General features: G+C 34.2%; 1 protein-coding gene across 5 annotated transcripts in view; it reads left to right on the top strand.

Moving 5' to 3' along the window:
* SGCD (sarcoglycan delta) overlaps positions 1-10608 on the top strand; it is a 1401159-nt gene that overhangs the window by 268904 nt on the left and 1121647 nt on the right. The window contains exon 2 of one of the 5 annotated variants that reach the window (XM_023528638.1): positions 7771-7861. The exons of the other annotated variants lie outside the window; for them this stretch is intronic. The gene's annotated coding sequence lies outside the window, so the exon portion shown is untranslated. The remainder of the gene's footprint in view (positions 1-7770; positions 7862-10608) is intronic. 5 annotated transcript variants of the gene reach the window in all.

The raw sequence follows: 10608 nt of genomic DNA, 5'->3' as shown, positions 1-10608 counted from the left end.
ATAGTTTTTCATCTCTTTCTCTCAGCATATATTATTGAATTTAAATATGTTTAATTTGCATATGCTGCAATGCCTCTGTGTTGTGTACACAATTTCAGAGAGGGTTTTTGCCAAGAGAAGACCAGATGTCTGGATTCAGAGGCATCACCGGCTGGCCTTTGGTGAATTTAATACGATCTAGAATCTGGTCCTTGAAGTCATAATGATTTCAGAATTTCAGCAACAGCAATAGTTTCCCTAGTTAATACAGACTGATGAGCATATGAACCAGAATATCAACTTACACTGAGAAATATAGCTGTTATGGAGACTAGAGTGCCGATGTCAGCAGATCACTATGGTTTTCTCACAGGCAGCCCACGTAGAAGTCACATTATAGTTACAAAAGCAATTCTGAGTTACTCGATGTGAAATGAAAATGGTCCAAGGTCATTTGCTGAAAGGTTCTGATAGACTGAAGGGTTAACTCATTTCCAAGGCAAGCGCGTCATTCTGTTGGCTTGTGTTTTGGGAAGGGTCTGAGAGTTCAGCAGCTGGGAATTGCAAGGACCAATGGTAGACAAATCACTTCCATGTTCAGCTGAATTCACCATTCTCCCACACATACGCAGGTCGCTGAATCTATGTGAGTTTCCAAAGAGACTATAACAGGGTTCAATGCCCAGCATGATTACTGTTTTTCCTTTGTGTTTCCTTGTACGAAGAGAGGAGGGCCTTTGCTGTTCCACCTAATTCACTTTATGGCCAACTCTTTGGCCTGAGCAGGAGAAAATTACAGCTTGAGAGCCACCACCTGATGGCCACCAACAAGAATTTTGGATGGTATTTCCTTCTGGAGGGTCTCCTTTGACAGGATGGAGGACCAAGCAATTCAGTAGGCTCACCAACATAACTCTCCCCCTTACTCTTTCCTTTTTGAGGGATACCCCCTCCAACCCTTGGAGACAAAATGATCCTCAGCTATTGAGACGAAGCATGCCATTTTCTTCCTCCCCTTCCTCTTACCACACATAATCTTCTCTCAGGAAGTATAGAACATTGATCACATAAGTCTTTTTTCATATTCTTGTTTCCGTCAATTGGACTAAGTGTGGTTTAAGGCAGAGCTTGGCAAGCCTTTTCTGTAAAGGGCCGGGTAGTAAATATTATTGGCTTTGGTGGGTGATGCAGACTCTCTCAGCTCCTCAGCTCTGTAACCATAGAGAATACATAAATGAATGTGTGGCTGTGTTCCAATAACCTTATGGGCACCGAAATCTGACTTTCACATAATTTTTACATATGACAAAATATTCTTCTTTGGATTTTAAAAAACCATTTAAAGATATAAAACCATTTTTAGCTCATGACCTGTACAAAAAACAAATGGCTGGTGTAATGTGCTGATTTTTGGTCTAAGAGATTGGCTAGTTTTCCTTCCCTTGCCACTAGTTTAATCACAGGGACAGTAGGACACATTACTTGATTCATATTTTGTCCTTGGTTTAGGAAGGCAAGATCATGTAGCAGTTACAAGCATGAGCTTCATACTGAGACAACTAGTTTCAAATCCTAGATTTACTGTGAAATTCCATAACTTCCCTAAGCACCAGTTTCTTTATTAATAAAATTCATATTCCTATACCTCACAGGATTAAATGATAAAACATACATGAAACATTTAACATAGTGTCTATTACATATTAATAGAATGTACAGTAGCTATTTTTATTATTATCAGGGGACCTGTGTTTTCCACTTCCGATTCTTCTACCTGCTTTTACCTGGGGCACGTCAGTCTCCTCTCTGAGTCTCGATTTTTTTAAAGAGAGGACTTTCAAAAGTATTATCAATTCCAGATCTAAAGATATCTGTGAGTCTTTCTGCTTGTAACATAACTTCTTGCATTATAAATGTATTAAGGATGACCAGTAATTAAAAATATGTATGTTTTAAGAGTAAGCTTTGGGTTTTGGTAGACAGCTCCAGATTGGTGAGAAATGGGGCTGGAGAGACACAGGAGTTTTTATTCTTGTGATTTGTATTTAACAGAAGTATCAACTTCTTTTATTCCTGGGCCAGTTGACAGTTAACATGAAACAAAATTCTTTGGCTTCCCAGGGGATAGGTGCCATTATCTGAAAAAGAATCTGATGCTCACCTAGCCCCTTGGTACCTCAACTATGATACTGTGATGTTTATGGAACACAATTTAAAGAGCTTAGGTGAAAAAGACCCATGAAATGAAAAAAAAAAAGAAAAAAATAGCCTGCAAATGCAGATAGCATATCTTCCTGGCTAAGCGAACTGTGCCATCCAATTATTTCCAATTACAATTACGTTTCTTTCTTTAATGTTTTCTATGCTGATATCCAAGTTGCTAATGAACAGGCCCCCACTTTATGATCCCCATTGTTGCGACTTGCTGGGCTTAATTGCTTTGTCTCCATAACAGACAGACATTCTGAACAATTAGGCAATAATAAGGAAGCAAGATGGGGAAATGGCTTAGATTTTTTCATTTTAATTATGCTGATGGTGCACCCCATGGTTCTGAATCAATGCTGAAGTGCTATTTTTGATAGCATTCAATAACATCCAACTAGAGCTCATAAATTTATATTTCTAGTGCAAAAAAAAAAAACACCCCTGCCTCTGTCTCAACTGATTGTTGCTTCTTGCAAAAAGAGAATATTTTCCATGCACACGGTATGTTTCACATTCATTTTCGTTCATAACAGGCCCATTACTCTACATTGCTCCTGTTTTATATATAGAGAAAATGGAGTGTCTAAGCTGGTTCAAGTTCATGTAGCATCTTAGGCATCTGGTTGCCCAAATATTTCCAAGAATGCCTCTTGAAATTCATGTTTGCTAAAATGTCTTTGGAAGATACCAAAAATATAGATAGGAGGCCCAGATTTCAATCTGTTCTAAGTGTCGAGAAATGCGAGGCCCTGCACGAATCTGGTCCCTACCTCATCTCCAACTTGTATTCTACTCTGCTATTTGTCAACTCTCTCCAGCACACTGGTCTTTCAGCCCCATGAACGACACAAGCTCAGTCTTGTAGATCTTTTGGCTTATATCCCAGTGTATCTTTATATAGTTGTAAATCAGCGAATGTCAGTGAAAGACATAAAAAAACCCCATGGGGTTTGCAGTTTGTATGTTTTATGTGATGACAGTGGTTTATCAATAAATTAATATACTTAAAAATGATACTATTTTTTTAATGGGTGGTGGGTGAGAATATGTTTTCACTTATTTCCTTAAAATAATCAAATTCAGACTAATTTTCTATTTCTTATTTGTGATACTTAAATATTTATGTTTGCTCATCTTATTTTGCTTTCTTAAGAAATGCATTATCACTGTAGAAGATGTAAAAACTCACAAAGGTTATAAAAAGAATCAAAAACCACCCAAAATTCCACAACTTGGAAATAACACTGTTAACCTAGTGCTTTGTTTCTTACAGACTTTCAAACGCGCGCGTGTGTATACACACACACAATGTCTATTTCATTACAAATAAGAAAAATGAAATTGAATGCCTTCATATCCTATTTATTATTCATTTAATATTAAAACAAGACCATTTCATATCATTGCAATTCTTTGAAAATATAATTTTTGATGATTGTAAAATCAACCATTGAAAAATATACCATTGTAAAATATACCATTGAAAAGATGAAAAGTACTTCTTTCCTAATACTAAATGCCAAGTTTTTTCATGCTACTTTTGGCTCTAATAATTGTGCTGTGGACATGTTTTCAAATATCTGTTTTATCCCTGAATATTTTCTTAGGAAGTCCTATGTATGGACTTACTGGGTCGAAAGTATGAATAAGTTAAGATGCATGTTCAGATACCGAAATTGCTTTCCAGGAAGCAATGTGAAATCATAATTCCACCGGAAAGTTTCGATGACGTTTGGGTGATCCCTTTCTCACTAGCATTGGATATTTTGCCTCCTTCCTCTCCTATGAGCTCTCTATTTACTTATTTTGCTCTCTTTTGTATGGAACCTTATTGTTTTTCTTATGGGTTTATATAATCTTTTACGTACTGAAGACTTTTTATTTTTGTCGTATATATAAAAACATCTCCTCTTCCCTGCCACCATTTTTGCTGTTGTTTAAAATATTTTTAAAATTTGCTTTATTAAAGTATAATTTTCCCCTTATAATATTCATTAATTTTAAGTGGGCAATTTAGTGAGTTTTGCAAGGGTAACCTCGACTACAGTCAAGATATAGAATATTATCATCATCTCAAAAGTTTTCTTGCAGCCCTTTGTAGTCAGTTCATTCCTTCCACCCCTGGTGTCTCACAACCACTACTCTGCTTTTTGTCACTTTAACTTTGCCTTTCATAGAATTTTGTACAAATGGGATCCTATGTTACATTGTTTTTGTAACTGGCTTCTTTTAGTTAGCATAGTATATTCATCCATATTTTTATGTATAGCAAAAGTTTGTTCTTTTCATTACTGAGTAATATTCCATTACATGGCCATACCACAATTTATTTACCCATTCACCAGTTGGTAGGCATTGGGATTGTTTCTAGCTTTTGGCTATAAGAATACAGTTTTTATGGAGCATGCCAGGAACTTCTACTTCTGAGCAACACAGAGGTCCAGTGATTGGATTTATTCTCCCACCTGAAATAATTTTTTTAAAAAATAGATTTATAAAACACTGGATTTTCAAGATGTTGCACATGACCTAATGAAAGAAGAGTGCTTTCTGAGTAATGGAAGGAGAGCACAAAAGCCAAATTTTACAATTAGAAATCTATCATCTGAAAATATCACATCAGATATAAATGGCCTAAATATTATAATTAAAAGGCAAAAAAGAAAGCAAGATTTAGTTATATGCTACTTATAAGAAACCTGATTTAAATATAAAATCACAAATAGGTTAAAATTAAAAAAGATAGAAAAAAACACACTATTCTGCATTAATCAAAAAAAAGCTGGAGTGGCATTTTTGTCAGACAAAGTAGACTTCAGAGCATAGAATATTGTCAGAGATAAAGATAGTAATTTCATAATGATAAGGAGGTCAGTTCATCAAGAGACCATAATTCTAAATGTCTATACATCTAACAAAAGAGCTTAAAAATACATGAAAGAAAAACCATTAGGACTGTAAGAAGCAACAGACAACTACACAATTATAATTTGAGGTTTAACTATTTCTCAGTACTTGGCAGAACAATAAATGGAAATAAATAAGAAAATAGAAATCTTAAAAGACACTCTTAACCATGTTGACTGATTTATATTTATAGAACTCTCTACCAACAACAGCAAAATACATATCTTTTTTCCTAGGCCCAAGTTAGGCCTTATCCTGGGATACTAAACAAGTCTTAATAGACTTAAGAGCATAAAAGTTATATAAATTCTGTTCTTTAACCATGATAGAATTAAATTAGAAACAATATAACATACTTCTAAATAACTCACAGATCAAAAAAAATTTCAAGGAAAATGAGAAAGTAGTTTGTACTGAGAAAAAATGAAAGCACTATGTATCATAACGTGTAGGATGCTGCTAAAGAAGTACATAACACTGCTAAAGAAGTATTTATAACACTAAGTGACTTTATTAGAAAAGAATAGAGGTCTTAAATCAATTATTTGGCTTCCACCTAAAGCAACTAGAAAAAAAAAGAACAAATGAAATCCCAAGTAAGCAGAAGAAAGGAAATAATAAAGAGCAGAGAAGAAATCAGTGAAATAGAAAACAGGAAAACAATAAAGAAAACCAATGAAACTAATATCTATTTCTCTGAGAGACCTTGCTGTTTGAGAATGTTGGAAGAATTCTTGGTTTTATAAGAGCCTTTTACAAAATAATATGAATAGATGTTGAATTTTATCTTTTCTTAAATCGTTAATATGGTGAATTGTATTGATTGAGTTTCTAACATCAAAAAATATTACATTTCTTGTAGTGCAGATTTGCTAGTTTTGACTTTATTCAGCAGTTATTTGTCTGAATAAGTCTTTGTTTAATCTTCATTATAAAAATATGTTAGCTGAACCTATTGTTTTAATCACTTTACAATATATGTAAATCAAACCATCATGCCGTAAGTCTTAAACTTATACAGAGATATATATTATTTCCCAATAAAACTGAAAAATGACATCTTCATTGGTAAAGAATTTGAGGTTGGCAATTTCCCCCTAGTACCTTAACAAAGTCTATGCTGCATTTTAGGTAGCTTTTATGGCTATATCTTCAAGTTCAATTGATCTTCTCTTGTGTCTTATCTGCTGTTAATCCTGTTCGATTCATTTTTTTCATTTCTGATATTATATATTTCATCTCTAGAAGTTTATTTTGATTAATCTTACATCTTACTTTTCTTTCTTTATTATGCTCAAGTGTTCATCTTCCTCCTTGAACATATAGACAATATTTATTACAGCTCTTTTATCATCTTTATCTGCTACTTTCATCATTTCTGTCCTTTCTGGGTCTGTTTCTTTGGATTGATTTTTCTCCAGGTTATATGCTTCTTTCCATGCTCAGTAATTTTTAATTGGATGTCAGACATTATGATTTTTATGGATTTTAAATCTTATCTTCATCTCCTCCACCAAATGAGACCACCATGCTCTGTTTGGTTTCTTCTTCCCTGTACTGTAGCTTAGAAATTGCCTCCAGGCAGTTGCTTATGATTATAGGCCTCATCTTGTTTGTTGCCTCAGAAATTACAGTCTTACACTGCCTGTTGTTCAGTATCTGAAAACTGGTTTTATATATTTGGTTCAATTTTCTAGTGGTTTATGGGAGAAGAGAAAATGTGGTCTGTATTAACTCACCTTAGCTAGAAGTAGAATTTTCAGCCTTTTAATTTGTGTGTGTGCGCGCGCGCGCGTGTGTGTGTGTGTGTGTTTAATACAGAAATTTAAGTATTATGGTTAACTCAATTGATATTTTCTTTTGTGATTCCTTACATTGAATTTATGTTTAGAAATTAATTTTTCCATTTATGTATTTGAAAAATACTTATATTTTTTCTGGGTTAGAAATAATTGATTTTATTTTAATATAGTTAAAGTTATGTTGGCATCTTTCCTGAAATAGTATCCTAAGTAATTTCAAAGCTATTGACCATTTATGATTGAGCCATCTCTTTTTACATTGTTTTCTGGTATTTTCTTCACTACCGGTTTTTAGTATGCCCTAATTTTTCATTATTATTACTCATAAGTATAGTTTATTTTATCACTCTTATGAATGGAATACTTAAAAACTTCTATCTTCAAATTTCTTATTACTAGTGTAGAAATAATCTGTTATTTTAAAACATTTATCTAGTATCCATACACTTTACTAAACTTTATTCTTAAATCTGATTAGTTGGTTCTTCTGGGTGAATTATAAGTAAACAATTATAGCATTAGCAAATTATTTCTATCCTTTTATCATGCTTTAAGTATTTATAGTACTTTTCACTCTGAAATTATGTTTGATTGTTTATTTCACACTAAAGTGTATGCTTGTTTGTTTATGCTTTTGGCCAGAATAATATTGAACAGAAGTCTTTTTTTAAGTTCCGTGCTTCTTGTGGGAATGACTCTTGATAAATATGACTCCTCCGTTTTTCCCTTTCATGATCATGGGCTCGTCCAGAGTCATTCGTAGCAACCCTCTGTCTCAACGAGCTGTTGTTTGGTCATGTGGGATATTGAATTTTAGACCAAGAGAAGTTAAAGTTACTTAGAGACAGTTTATTTCAACCCCTTTCATGTATAGATGAAGAGGCTGAGATTCAGCATGATGGTGATGGTGCTGGCTTGAGAAGTGACTTGCCCCAGTCACAGAGCTTAATAATCAAAGAGCTGTGGTAAGTGTTTTGGTCTCCTAACTTCACATCTGGTGCTATCAGTGAATTAATCAGAATTATGTATTGCGAACAAACTATTGATTTGATTGGTGACGACTCCATAAACATGAAATAATCAATGGTACAAAGAGACTTTATTAAAAAATATATGAGAATAATCATGATGTTGAACCTTTATAGAGTGATGTAAGCAAGCCAAGTCAATCAAAGTTCTTCCACTAGCTTAAAAAAGCAATTTGTATAGGATTAACAAAATTTTCCTGCCTACAAAAATTCTGGGAAAATAAACATTAAGTGTAGAACTAAACATTAAGATGAAGATCTCAGTGGGTAAGAGTTTGGGCGATTTTTCTTTTTTCTTTGGAGATCTTCTCTAAAATGTCCACAATAGTCTGACACATGTATAATGATGAGAAAAAAGTTATTAGTTTTAAAAGTTATGTTGATGGCATTAAAGAGCGTAAAAACCAGAGGACAAAACAAGAGAACCATAATGTATAGCCTAATTATATCAGAGAAATGCATAGCCACCTTAAAGTCCCCATGAGAGACATATGTGATTCCTTGTGTATCTCTTAGAAATGAAAACTGATTTTTCTCATGCTCTTGTTTGAGGTTAAAATGTGCCTATTGATTTATGTTTTAAAAGGCATGGTCTGAACAAAGCTCTTCTTGAAGGTGAATGCTTCTTTATGCCATAGATACTTAGTTTAGATTGGGGAGCCTGTCAGAAATAATCATTTTAAAACAAAATCATAACATATTATGGTAATTTTATGCAAATTTTTAAGTTGGTAGAAAGCAGAGAGGTTGGCTTGTTTATTTTTCATATCACCAAGAGAAATGTCAGCTCAGAGTGTTCCTGAAACCATGGATTGGAAAGAACATTGAAGTACTTAGGAATGTGTTTGTGATTTTAGGACATGGTGCTGGTGATTGTTCTCTGGGATTAGTGGTTGGAATACCCTTTAGTGCTGTTTTGATGAAGGTTAAAGAAAGTTACAGATGTATTATCAATATTATCCATACACAGTGTTCCTATTACAGCTGAAAGTATGGTAATTGAGAAGGGCATTTGGGTCAGGGACTGAGTTTTGGATGAAAGGAAAAGCTTCATTTTCAATAGCATTTTAGATGTGGACTCTACTTGTTTTTTCCCCACTTGTAGGATTGCAACCAACATAAATAAACCAGTTGGTGTGAACTTTCCCTTGAAAATTTCCCCAAGGGCCGCCATTGCTGCATAGAAGAAAATTCTGTAAGGAGAAATATAAGTAAATCGATGATGCAGAATTAGTTATAACACAGGATGGACTACAGTCCTAGGGAACACATAGCATGAAAAATGATGAGGTCAATTTGACCAATGGGGTCTGGGAAGACTCTTAGAGTGGATGGAAGCTGAGATAGGCTTTGGTGGATGGATAGGACCTTCGTAGGTTGGAAACATGGGATGGATCATCCAAGGGTAGAGGATTGATTGCAGTTGGTCATAGTTCACCTTCTGGTTTCAAGCCAAACTGACTTGTCATTGAAGCTATCTTCTTCACCAAGAGAAAGCATAACTCCATGACTTCTGACTGCCCTGCATTCTTCAAAATGTGTTTAGAGTGTCCATTTCTTCATTTGGTCTCTTGTCTGCTAGAGCAATGAAATGTGCTCCCACATTCCAGGGTAACGTTATTTGACTTACTTATCTTTGAACGAATATTTCTGGTATTCTCTACTGCCATCCCTACACCTTTCCCGTGGCTGCCCTCTAGAGACTTCCTTCTTTACCTCTGTAACTTTTATATTGTCTCACTCCTAGTTACTCTGTTGTCATTACTCCTTTTAGATTTTTCCAAGTTCAGGGTGATCTCCCTATCTGTGAACTTAACCATCTAGAACTGTAATTGTTACTTTTCCGAGTGTTCTGTAGACCTCTTTCTTCCTGATGCACATACATCTGGCCCAGCTTTGCAGAATGTTCTTCATGACCCTGCAATCCTCTGTGCATTTATATAACTCTCATAGGTTTTATTTTTTTCTCTTTAAACATGTGATTCTCTAGAGAAGGAGGTAGAGGAAGTATCTTTTATTTTAAAAAGGTAAAACTGTTTCATCACTGTTTTTCTGATCATGACAACACATAATTAGTCATGTGGTTGATGGCTTCAAGATTATTAATTGCAAATAATGGAATATTTCTTAAAATTGAAGAAGTTTAAGATTAAAAAACAACAACAACAACAACTTTGGTTTCCATGGTCTTATTTGTTAATTTTGGAAAGATTAGCAATTTCTTATTTTAAAATTAAAATTTGTAGCTCTGATACTGTTAGAATTCAGCTTAGGCCAGTCATTGGAGGCAATTTGTGTAATCCAAGACTTCAGTTTAAAGATCCCAGTCATAGGAGAGTTGCTCCCTAAATGAAAACTGTAAGAGAAAACTGCTGAATACCAAGTCACTTTGCTAGGAAGCTGAATCAAATCCGAAAAAACCTCAAACACCAGTCTTAGAATGTGGCTTTCCAAACACTGATAATAAAATGAAGAATTATTAAGAACAATAATATAAAGAAGATACACAGCCTTGGACCAGTCTGAAAGCATATGAAATAGTGTCTCTCCAAGTCTGAAGGAACAATGTGCTCTTTTGAAAAATAATGTAAGAGCATGTAAGTGGTTTTACTTAACCTTTTAAATGAAAAGGAGAACTTTTTAGCAACTGTTAAGAACAAGATGTTCTATTTTTCTTTTCTTTT

This window comes from Pteropus vampyrus, unplaced genomic scaffold (assembly GCF_000151845.1).
Source record: "Pteropus vampyrus isolate Shadow unplaced genomic scaffold, Pvam_2.0 Scaffold30, whole genome shotgun sequence".
Classification (NCBI taxonomy): Eukaryota; Metazoa; Chordata; class Mammalia; order Chiroptera; family Pteropodidae; genus Pteropus; species Pteropus vampyrus.
This window is presented reverse-complemented; position numbering and strand designations above follow the sequence as displayed.